The sequence below is a fragment of the Bufo bufo genome, chromosome 5 (genome assembly GCF_905171765.1).
Source record: "Bufo bufo chromosome 5, aBufBuf1.1, whole genome shotgun sequence".
NCBI classification, from domain to species: Eukaryota; Metazoa; Chordata; class Amphibia; order Anura; family Bufonidae; genus Bufo; species Bufo bufo.
The window spans coordinates 311,850,903-311,863,094 of NC_053393.1; the positions used below are offsets into that span (position 1 = coordinate 311,850,903).

The 12,192-nt window shown below is 43.7% G+C and overlaps 1 protein-coding gene across 1 annotated transcript in view; it reads right to left on the reverse strand.

Annotated features, from left to right (window-relative positions):
* The window catches only part of AHRR (aryl-hydrocarbon receptor repressor), a 462,245-nt gene that overhangs the window by 424,377 nt on the left and 25,676 nt on the right, over positions 1–12,192 (reverse strand). The gene's annotated exons all lie outside the window — the stretch shown is intronic.

Here is a 12,192-nt window from a genome sequence, read left to right on the forward strand (position 1 = left end):
AAACAAATACCAGTTGTTGTTTTTTTAAATATATTATTATACAGATTAAAAATTCTAAACCAATTGGAATTAGTTACAAATTTCACAAAAATTAATCCGCCAAACAAATCAGAATTTTTAGCGATTCCCTTCGGACGAATTGTGTCAAAACAGTGCCCAGCACCATTTTTACTGTGAAAATTGGTGGGGAAAACAAGAGGGAGGAAGAAAATGAAGGATCACATGACACTGGGAGGAATTGTGTGTGTGGGGGGGGGGGGGGGGGGGGGAGGAGTTGGGCTTGCCATTCTGTTCTCTGCTGTGAATGTGATGGGAATTGTCTGCCAGAACACAATTAGGCCTATTGCACACGACCAGTATGGCTTTTTCAGTGTTTTTGCAATCCTTTTTCACGGATCCGTTGTTTCCGTTTTTTGTTTCCGTTGTGTTTCCGTTTCTGTTCCGTTTTTCCGTATGGCATATACAGTATACAGTAATTACATAGATAAAATTGGGCTGGGCATAACATTTTCAATAGATGGTTCAGCAAAAAACGGAACGGAAACGGAAGACATACGGATGCATTTCCGTATGTGTTCCGTTTTTTTGCGGACCCATTGACTTCAATGGAGCCACGGACTGTGATTTGCGGGCAATAATAGGACATGTTCTATGTTAAAACGGAACGGAAAAACGGAAATACGGAAACGGAATGCATACGGAGTACATTCCGTTTTTTTTTGCGGAACCATTGAAATGAATTGTTCCGTATACGGACCGTATACGGGACGCAAAAAACGGCCAGTAAACGGGGGAAAAAAACGGCCGTGTGCAAGAGGCCTTATACACACAAATTAGTTACTAGGGACACCACAGAGACACACGGGGCAGACTGGGAACTTAAAGTGGCCCTGGAAAAAAAAAGAAAAGTGGCCCCATTTTGTAGACCGGTCTAAGTTAACAGAAGGCAACACAAGTAGGCGGGGCCAACAATGCCATAGTGCAAAATACCATCCCAGCAGCACCAAATAACACAGTGTATCACAAATATTGCCTCAAAAGCAGGCAAAGCAGGCCCTCTGTGTTGGTCATCAATAGCTAACATCGTCTGTCCTCCTCCAGTTTTCTATGGAGCAGGGGGCTTGAATTTAAAAGGGCATGTGCAGTCTCTGATTGGGTACATGAGTACCTGATTCTCACTGCGTTAATTACCCTATAGCTCATTATGTACCTGGTCAGCGGCAGAGAGGAGGACTTAGGTGGCCCCCTGGGGCATCGGCTCACCAGGAAATTTCTAGGGTCTATGACCAATCTGCCCCTGGAGACACAATAGGGGCACTATCGGGAGAGAACTGGAGAGATAATTGAGTAGATTTTAAAGTTTTATCAAAGAAAGCATAGGGGAACTAGTAACTGTCTCATTTGTTTCATACAGCTTGTGGGCAGGTTCTTCATTACAAAATATTCTCCAAGCAACTCATATTTTCTGTATGAACACCCTGCCACTCCAATAGCATACATTCTGCTGCAAACACTGAGCAATTGCCCTTTATTTGTAAAAAACATAGTGTGTATCATTAGTGAATGCGTACTGTGCTGCAATAAAAGCATTTACATGCCAGTTCATACTTGGACTGGTCCACAGGAGTACAGGTGAATCCCCTGGCAAGCCCCTGAGTAAATTCTCCCACCCCCTTACACAAGTGGCACATAACACAGACTTACTGCACTACATATATATATATATATATATATATATATATATATATACAGTATAAAGCACCTTATCCAGCCTATGTTCATATAAAAAACTGGGTAGATTATTTAAGAAACTACTCAGTTTATTGATATAGATGTGATCAGGTGGCTGAGATGACGTCTAGGTACAGGCGTCGGTATGCCTAAACCAGGCATAGAAAGGGATGAATGAGACAGGCATGCTGGTATGTTCTCTGCCTCCTTTTTAAGACCTGCAGTGAGCAGGGAAAAAGTCGCAGATTCTGCCACAACATGGCATGCGACAGAATCTGCGCCAGATATACACCACAAATGTATCGTATATCTTTTCGTAAATGACCCTCAATGTGTATGCAGCTTGCAGCAGCTTTCTGCAAGCAGATGCCTGCCACCCATGTATTTGACTGGGAGGCCCCTTTTTACCCCCAGCTCTCACTGTGTCTGCTACCACAAGCAGTAGAAGTCTCAGCAGCAGCAGTTAGTTTAGTATCATCAACATGATGGAACAGTTTTTTCATGTGCCTCGCCAGACTGACACAAATCAGCAAAAGGAGACGTACCACCTGAACAACCAGGTAAACCAGGTACAGTCTTACTTGGACTGTAGACTTTTTCTGGCTCATACCATGTTCCCTGAACCCATGAACTTCTGGGCAGCTAGATTGGAAGAGTGACTGGAACTGGCCCAGTTTACTTTCTCTATATTGTCTTGATTAGCCAGAGGGTTTTCAGAGCAGCAGTTGGCATCATCACACCCAAACGGACAAACTTGTCCTCCACCAGTGTATAAAACATCAATTTTGTCAAAACGAATGTGGCATGGACCTGAGAAGATTTTCACACACCTCTGGCTAAGGCCAATGACTATATCTGCCATTGCTGACAGGACCCTAATTTGCCACTGCCTATAATCAAGTTCTGTACTGTATAACTGCTGCTGCCACTTCTGCTACTCCCTTTTGCTAATCCCCCTGCTGCCACTTCCATTACTCCTACTGCCACTATTATTACAACCGCCACTACTACTACTACCACTCCAACACAGTCGCACACATCTCTAATGTCATGTTGTGCTACTTCTGCTGGCACTACTATTGCTGCCAGTTATCACACCTACACAATTTACCCTTTCCACATCCACATTGTACTGCTGCTTGCTCCCAAATAAAAGGGAGAGGTTTCCAGACTTGTTTAACCTCAGAACAAGCCATTGTTTCTTCTGACAATTAACACTTGTGTGTGTGTATAAATAAGGACAGGCATTCTGCTACCATTAAGAATAATTTAAAAAGCTTAAATGAAGGGGTTAGAGAGAAAGATTTAGCAAAAATTGGTAAAAAATAAAATAAAAAATTGAGATAATAAAAAATCTGCATCCTAGGAGACCTCAAAATGTCATATACCAGTTTTCAGGACAATAGGAGCATTTTTGATTCATGTAGAATGCATGTAGAATTGGAGGTTAATCAAATGTTTAAAATAATTCGACAAATCAGACTCAAAAAGAAATTGAAGAAGTTTGCTCATCGCTAAAATTATTGTAAATATGTTATAATACTATCACCTATAACACTGATACTACCAAATGCAAAATGTTAAAGGTGTTTCTGGCATTTCTAGTTGATGGCCTATCCTTGAGTACTGCCTTGTACTACTATATAATTCTGTTCATTTGAATCATTTGAGCAGCAGTACCAGACACTTCTGCACGTTCTGCTGGAGGGGAAGGGGGTAGAAGTTCAAACCCACCAATCATACATTTATGCTCTATCCAGAAGACGAGCCATTAATTAAAAATCCCAGAAGACCCCTTTAAACCAAGGCTCAGAATATAGTATAACAGTTCTAGTAGTTAATTTCCAAAGGCTCAGAATATTCCACCATTGCCATCATCTACTGGACATGTGTAAAGTAAATACAGTGTCCCTCAAGTTACAATATTACTTGGTTCTGGGACAACCATTGTAAGTATGTAACTCTATGGAAAACCAGTAACTGATTCTGAATGCCAAAAATGTCATCCCAAAATAAGAAAAAAAGTGAAGTTTTAAGAAAAATAAGCATATAACCAAAAGAGGTAAAGCATACACACAGGACTAGATGCTAGAAGCTCTACACTACTTTCTAAGAGGAGGACAGGAGCTTATTCAGGGTCTTGCATAGTACATACATTTACTAGAAGAATAAAATGGAGTTGCCACTCAACTGGTATCCAAAGGAGCTGTTTATCCTAGCACAGACAGGGGGCAGTACAGAACATGTAGAGGAGACAACCAATAAAGGTGTATTACTACTGAAATGGCCATGTCAATTGGTTAGATCTGAGTCTGAGGCATTGTATTTTAAGTCTGGTTTCAACTTACAATGGCCCAGAAAAGACCATTCTATGTTGAAAATATTGTATCCTGAGGCCATTGTATCTTGAAGGATCACGCTATATTCAATCGAGTAAAAGTGAAGTCTACAATACAAGCAGACAAATAATACTTCAGCTTCTTCTGATGTAGCGTGAAACTGTGATTTCAAACCAGATGCTCCACACACTTTAATGTGCTATACTCCTCTCAATGGTGTCTCCTAATGAATTAAAGCATTGTGTTCACCAACTGACAGAACACAGAAATACAAACATGAATAAGACACTTGACTGAATGAGAACTCTGACCTTTACAGATTAGAAAGTCAGATAATTACTTCTCTGGTGTAAATGTACAATACGTAAAAAGGAAATTACTAGGCTTGAACATTACATTTAATTAAAACTTATACTTATTTTTTTTGTTTTTGTTTTAGGGTGTTAGGCAGTTCTGCAGGCCCTCTATAAATTGTATAGCAAAAAACTGAATGATAACATGGAAAACCCCATAACTGGTAAAATTTATCTACAGTTCTTCAGCAGATTTCCAAGAAATACTTTAAAGGAATTCTGTCATCAGAATTTAGGCATATAACCTAAACATATGGCGATGTCCCTACTAATACACTGAATCCTAAAGTGACCTTATCAAATGCGCCCGTGGCTCTATAATCATATAAAATAGGTTTATATAACCTGTCATTTACGTCAGAAATGTGTCCAAGGGGACACGATGCAGGGTGCCCGGCTGCAGCCATCTCGTTTTGGTGCCCAGCACCGCCTTCTGAATTGAAATCGCCGCCCTCCCTTTCATTAGAGCCGCCTACCTCAGTTCATCGCCGCCTCTCTAACGTCCGCTCTCCTCAGCCAGATCCCGCGCGTGCGCACTAGGTAGACCTAGCTGTAGGAGGTTGGATGGCTGTAATAGGGCGGTCAAGGCAGGTTCGAGCGAAGTGCGCTGGCCGGCGCATGCGCACTTCGCTTAACGAGGCTGCTGCTAGGAGTCCGCACGGGCGCATCAGGTTATACCTAGTGCGCACGCGCGGGATCTGGCTGAGGAGAGCGGACGTTAGACAGTCACTACAATTCGAGACAGTTGGGAACTATGATGTTATAGTTGAATCTCTAGAGTTACATTCCTTTAAACTGATGCCCAATTATGCAGAATGTATGATAAATGGGCACCTGTTTCAAGCACACAATGATTATGCAACATGGGCCCGAAGCAAAAGACTAAGAGACAGGAAGGTGATGATTTGAGAACCCATTTCATAACAAAACATAGTAATAGTAGAAGATTTTAACCATATTTGTTAACAATATATACTGCATAGTCCAGAATATTTTATCATCACTGCACCGTTTCTCTCTCATTGATGCTAAGTTCAAGAAATTTTACTGTTTAATAGAATTCCTATATGTGAAATAATTCTGTACCATATATCTTATAATAATTGCTCATTGCAAAAGAGGAGTATACTGATATACAGATAGGCAGAGCAAATTAAACCCATACCTTACACAGCTACCAGTACTATACTAAATATTATACATCAGAAATCGTAATACAGTTAAAAAGCATCTGACATCATCACCACTTAATGAAATTTTCTTTTATTTGTAATTACATGTAAATCTAAATTTACATATGCATGTCCAAGCCAAAGTAATCCATTCTTTATTCCCATAAACACAAAGGACTCCATATCAACCAACTGGACTTTAGCTATCAAGGTGCTGTGGGTAAAAAGAAAAAATTTCCCAGAGCTACTTTTTCTATATGAGGCACAAAGTCTGTTTACTCTGTTAAAGGGGTTCTTCAGGAATTATTTAAAGTGGCCACCAGCAACCTGTTTTAGAATTTGAGCAGAACTGGTTGCCTCCACTTGCGGAGCTCCCTAGTGGGGTAAGGGTCACAATGTCACTACACACTACACTCTGGCACTTGCATATACTAAACATTGGTGAGCGTCCCCATCAGGCTGCTCAGCCATGATAGGATATTGTAGACAGGATTGCATCATTACCATCTATTGTAAACCAGTGTAGTGAAGCACCATCCTCTCACCCCCTAGGCAGCTCTGCAAGTGGAGGCAACCACATTCTAGGACAGGTTGCTGGCGGCCATCTTAAATAATTCCCTGAAAAACCCTTTAAAGGGATTCTGTCACCTCTTTTTACCCTATAGAGATGCGGACATGCACGGATAGATAGCCACTAGCATGTCCACAATATACCTGTCCCATATCTCTGATTGGTTTTATTGAGTGTAAAAAATGATTGTATATATATGTAAATCAGCCTGGTAAGGAGCCCAAGGGGCTGTACTAACCGTTCTGGAGGCCCCCCTGTGAAGGAGCCCAGCACTGCGTGTAGCCACGAATCTCCTCCTTGCTCACAAAGTCAGATCGCCGTAATCTCGCGATGTGCAAGCCCGTGCATGCGCAGTGCCGGCATAGTGTTCCTTCCCTGTGTTTGTATCAGCTTCAGGGAAGGAACTGCACATGTGCGAGCACGCGCACTGCGAGATTACGGCGATCTGACTTCGTGAGGAAGGAGGAGATTCGTGGGTACATGCGGTGCTGGGCTCCCTCACAGGGGGGCATGGCTGGGCTCCAAGAAGGTTAGTACAGCCCCTTGGGCTCCTTACCAGGCTGATTTACATATATATACAATCATTTTTTACACTCAATAAAACCACTCAGAGATATGGGACAGGTATATTGCGGACATGCTAGTGGCCTGCATGTCTGCATCTCTATAGGGTAAAAAGAGGTGACAGAATCCCTTTAACAGACTTTGTGTCTTATATAGGAAAAATAGCTCTAGGGAAAATCATTCTTATCTACAGAAACCTTGATAGCTAAATTCCAACTGGAATTTCTACGGGAAATAAGGCAGAGGAACCATTTAAGGATCTGTCACCACAAAATGCAATGCGATCTGTGATCAACATGTTATAGATCAGGAGGAGCTAAGCAGATTGATATACAGCTTTGTGGGACAAGATTCAGTAAAACATGTAATTTGTATATGTACATGTAAACCTCTGCTCTACTATACGTAAGACCGCCTATGTATACACACTTTCACATACAGTAGAATGCTATCAATCACTGATAACACCTCCTCTGTGTAGAACTGAGATTAAAAAAAGCAGAGATATAAAAGTATAAATTACAAGATTTACTGAAACTTTTCCCATAAACTATATGACCGCCTTCTTGACTCCTCCTGCTCTATAACATGCTGCTTGCAGATTGCACTGTATTTTTGGTGATCGTTTTTTTTTAATCCCTTAAACACAAAGCATGTTTTGACCTTGAGGACACAGCCCCATTTTTCAAATCTGACATGTGTCACTATATGTGGTAATAACTTTGGAACGCTTTTACTTATTCAAGCCATTCTGAGATAGTTTTTTGTGATACATTGTACTTTATGTTAGAGGCAAACTTTGGTCAATATATTTTGTTTTTCATTATGAAAAATCCATGCATTTTAATTTCTCTGCTTTTAAAGGGGTTGTCCGGGTTCAGAGCTGAATCCGGACATACCCTTATTTTCACCCAGGCAGCCTTCCTGAGGCTAGCATCGGAGCATCTCATGCTCCGATGCGCTCCCTTGCCCTGCTCTAAATCGCGCAGGGCAAGGTCTCTTTGAAGCAAGCAAGAAAGGCATAATCAGAAACACACTGTGGGCTACATGCAGGTACTGATGGCGGCTTGGGATGGTTTTGGGAGGTGACAGGTTCCCTTTAAAATTATCCCAGTATAATCTGCCTTCCAAAAACCATATGGCGTTCCTTTCCTTCTACGCCCTGCCGTGTGCCCGTACAGCAGTTTAAGACCACATATTGGGTGTTTCTGTAAACTACACAATCAGGGCAATAAATATTGAGTTTTGTTTGGCTGTTAACCCTTGCTTTGTTAGCATAAAAAAAATGGATTAAAATGGAAAATCTGTCAAAAAAGGGAAATTCTGTCACGGGGTTCCGAAGGTGCACTCGGTCCCCCATTGCCCGCAGAACTGTTGCTTAGCTTTTGGAATGAGGTTCTGTGTTTGACCTCATTCCCAGGGCGGCTTTACTAGCTGGGTGGCTCCTTGCTCCTAAGTCTGCCTTGAGCGCCGAGCTGATCACTCGGTGCTCGACTGGTTGGTCTGTCGGTCATGTGACGCTGGCCACGTCACATGACCCTCACTCCCCACTATAAATACAGGCAGCCTGCTGGCTACAGGTTGCCTGTTAATTTCTAGGTTCCTGGTATTTGTTGGACTGCTGAATACTTACCTGATCCTGTTCCTTGACCATCCTTTTGCCTGATCCTCCTGTACTGCGCATCCGTCCTGGTATTGTGACCTCGGCTCCCACCTGACTACTCTCTTTGGACTCCTCTTGTACTTCTCTGCTCTCCTGGTATTTATGACCCCGGCTTCTCCTGACAATTCTCTGCTTGCTCCATTTGTACTTTGCAGCTTTCCTGGTATTGACTCCGTCCGTTCACGTCCTGTTGTTTGTCTGTCTGTCATCCCTGCACTTACTCCAAGTTAGGGATTGCCGTCCAGTTGTCACCTGTCATTAGGACTCGCGAGGCAAGTAGGCAGGGGTAAGGGTGGAGCGCAGTGGTCACTTCCCTCCCCCCTGTGTGTGTGTGTACGCGACCGTTACAGATTAACAGGCCCAATAACCACTGTATTATGAATCCTCTGGTGACCCTGACTGACTATGTCTCTAATCTGACGCAGATGGTGCAGGAGTTAGGGGAAAAACTCAGCTCTTTTGAGTTAGGGCAAGGCTCTTCCACTCCTCAGGCCTCCAGTCCGCATTTTGAGCCCCAGATTAAGCTCCCAGAAACCTTTTCTGGAGACCGGAAGAAGTTTCTCTCTTTTAAGGAGAGTTGCAAACTTTACTTCCGTTTGCGCCCCGTGTCCTCTGGCCCCGAGAGTCAACGCGTGGGCATTATCATTTCCCGATTACAGGGTGATCCCCAGGACTGGGCGTTCTCTTTACCTGCTGGCGCCAGTTGTTTATATTCTGTGGAGGGGTTCTTTCAGGCCCTAGGTACCCTCTATGATGAACCAGACAGGGCTCTAGTAGCCGAGACGGCTCTAAAGGCACTGGTTCAGGGCAATTTACCAGCGGAGGATTATTGCACCCAATTCAGAAGGTGGTGTGTCCCCTCAGGATGGAACGAACCAGCCCTGAAGAGTCAGTTCAGGTCAGGTCTGTCTGATAAATTAAAGGATCTTCTGGTCAGTTATCAACTTCCAGAGACCTTAGAGGAGATGATGACCCTTGTTGTCCGACTTGACCGACGGGTTAGAGAGAGACGACAGGAACAACAGTTCTCTTCCCAGATGGTGGTCCAGCCAGAGGCCTATCCCAGAGACAATGCTGAGGTCTCCACCGAGGAACCCATGCAGGTTGGCATGACCCGAGGGAATCTTCGCCGCAGACGTGGAGAATGCTTTTACTGTGGAGATTCTGACCATTGGATCAACCAGTGTCCTAAGAAGGTCCTCTCTGTCAAGTCTCCTAAGGCAAGGCAACCTAAAGACCAGGTACACCCTGAATTTTCTAAATGTAAGCTTTCGGTACCCATTACGATTTCTCTGGGAGTAGATAAATGGGCGGGTAAGGCCTTTATTGATTCTGGCTCAGCGGCTAGCTTTATTGACTCTGAGTATGCTGTTAGATTGGGTATTCCTATGTGTGCCTTACCAACTCCTATCCATGTCATGGCTATTGATGCTACTCCTCTTATTGGTGGTACGGTGAGTTTATGTACCTCGGAGATTTCTCTAACCGTGGGTGTGTGCCACTCAGAGAGATGTTCGCTTCTAGTCCTGGAGAACCTACCTGCTGAGGTGGTACTAGGGTTGCCTTGGCTCCGACTACATAACCCCACTATAGATTGGTCCAATGGGGAGTTGGTGAGATGGGGGGCCTAAGTGTGACTCGTGCCTGTCCGTGGTACAGGCTGGGGTCTCAGTAAAGTCTGATACTTTACCCTCTGTTGTTAGAGAATATTCTGATGTATTCTCATCACCAACCCCAGAGGTTCTACCCCCCCATAGACCTTATGATTGTACCATAGAGCTAGTAGAGGGGGCCAAGTTTCCTAAAGGACGAATTTATAATCTTTCTATGCCCGAACGCAAGGCCATGGAAGATTATATTAAGGAGAGCCTTGGTAAAGGGCATATTAGACCTTCTGTCTCTCCTATGGGGGCGGAGTTTTTCTTCGTTAAGAAAAAAGATGGTGGTCTTTGGCCATGTATCGATTACCGGAGAATAAATAAAATCACTGTCCAGAATAGATACTCCCTCCCATTGATTCCGGATTTATTTAACCAGGTCCTGGGGGCAACCTGGTTTTCCAAAATTGACCTGAAAGGGGCATACAATCTAATCCGAATCAAGGAGGGAGACGAATGTAAGACGGCGTTCAATACTCCGGTTGGACACTTTGAATATCAGGTGATGCCTTTTGGACTCAGCAATGCCCCAGCTGTGTTCCAAAACTTAATGAATGACATTCTTAGGGAATTCTTAGGTAAATTTGTTATTGTCTATCTTGACGACATTTTGATATTCTCTCCTGACCTCGAATCCCATGTGTCTCATGTTAGACAAGTATTAGAGGTGTTGAGGGAAAATCAGCTATCCGCTAAACAAGAGAAATGTGTCTTTGGTGTGCAGGAGATTCTGTTTCTAGGGCATGTTCTGACTCCTCACGCCTTCAAGATGGATCCTGGTAAGGTACTAGCAATTAAGGAATGGGTAAGACCTTCATCCTTAAAGGCCTTACAACGGTTCTTAGGTTTCGCCAATTACTATCGTAAATTTATTATGAATTTTTCCGTAATTGCTAAACCGTTGACCGACCTTACTAAGAAAGGGGCGGATTTGGAGAATTGGTCTACTGAGGCCATTTCTTAATTTGAAAAATTAAAAAAGGCATTCAGTAGCGCTCCCATTCTGATCCAGCCTGATCAGGAGAAACCTTTTATTGTGGAGGTGGATGCGTCCGAGGACGGCGCAGGAGCAGTCCTTTCACAAGGTCCTGCCAGCCTCACTAATCTGAGACCATGTGCCTTCTTCTCCAGGAAATTCTCTCCCACGGAGAGAAACTACGACATAGGGAATAGGGAGCTGCTGGCCATTAAATGGGCATTTGAGGAGTGGAGGCATTTTCTGGAGGGGGCAAGGCATTGTGTAACTGTTGTCACTGACCATAAAAACCTTATGTTTCTCGAGTCTGCTAAGAGGTTGAATCCCCGTCAAGCCAGATGGGCTCTGTTTTTTACTCGTTTTGATTTTTCCATCACGTTCAGGCCGGGAAGTAAAAATGTGAAGGCGGACGCATTATCTCGGAGCTTCCAGGCTTTTCAACCTACTGAGGTACCACCTGAATCCATCCTACCAGCAAAAATCTTCTTAGCAGCTCTTACCCAGGATATCTCGGCTCGCATTAGGTCGGAACAACATCTGGCACCGGTATCCACCCCAACAGATAAGTTGTTTGTTCCCGTACAATTTCGTCTCCAGCTGTTGGGTGAGTGTCACGATTCTGCCTTTTGTGGACATCCGGGTGTTGAGGGCACTAAGGATCTGGTTTCTAGATCTTATTGGTGGCCCACTCTAACTAGGGATGTCAAGTCCTCTGTGTCAGCCTGTGAGGTTTGTGCCAGGTCCAAGACACCTAGGACTCACCCTGCTGGTAACCTACGACCCCTACCCATTCCCAGTAGACCCTGGTCCCATATCTCGATGGACTTTATAACTGACCTACCGCTGGCGGAGGGTAAGACTGTAGTGTGGGTAGTGGTGGATAGGTTTAGCAAGATGGTCCATTTCATTCCCCTGTCTAAACTCCCGAATGCCAAAACCCTGGCGTCTATTTTTGTGAAAGAAATTGTTCGATTGCATGGTATTCCGGAAAATATTGTTTCGGACAGGGGTGTGCAGTTTGTGTCCAAATTCTGGAGGGCCTTCTGTCAAAGATGTAAAATTTCGTTGTCTTTTTCTTCCGCCTACCATCCTGAGAGTAATGGGCAGACTGAATGCCTTAATCAGTCTGTGGAACAATTCCTGAGGTTGTATGTTGCTGATGACC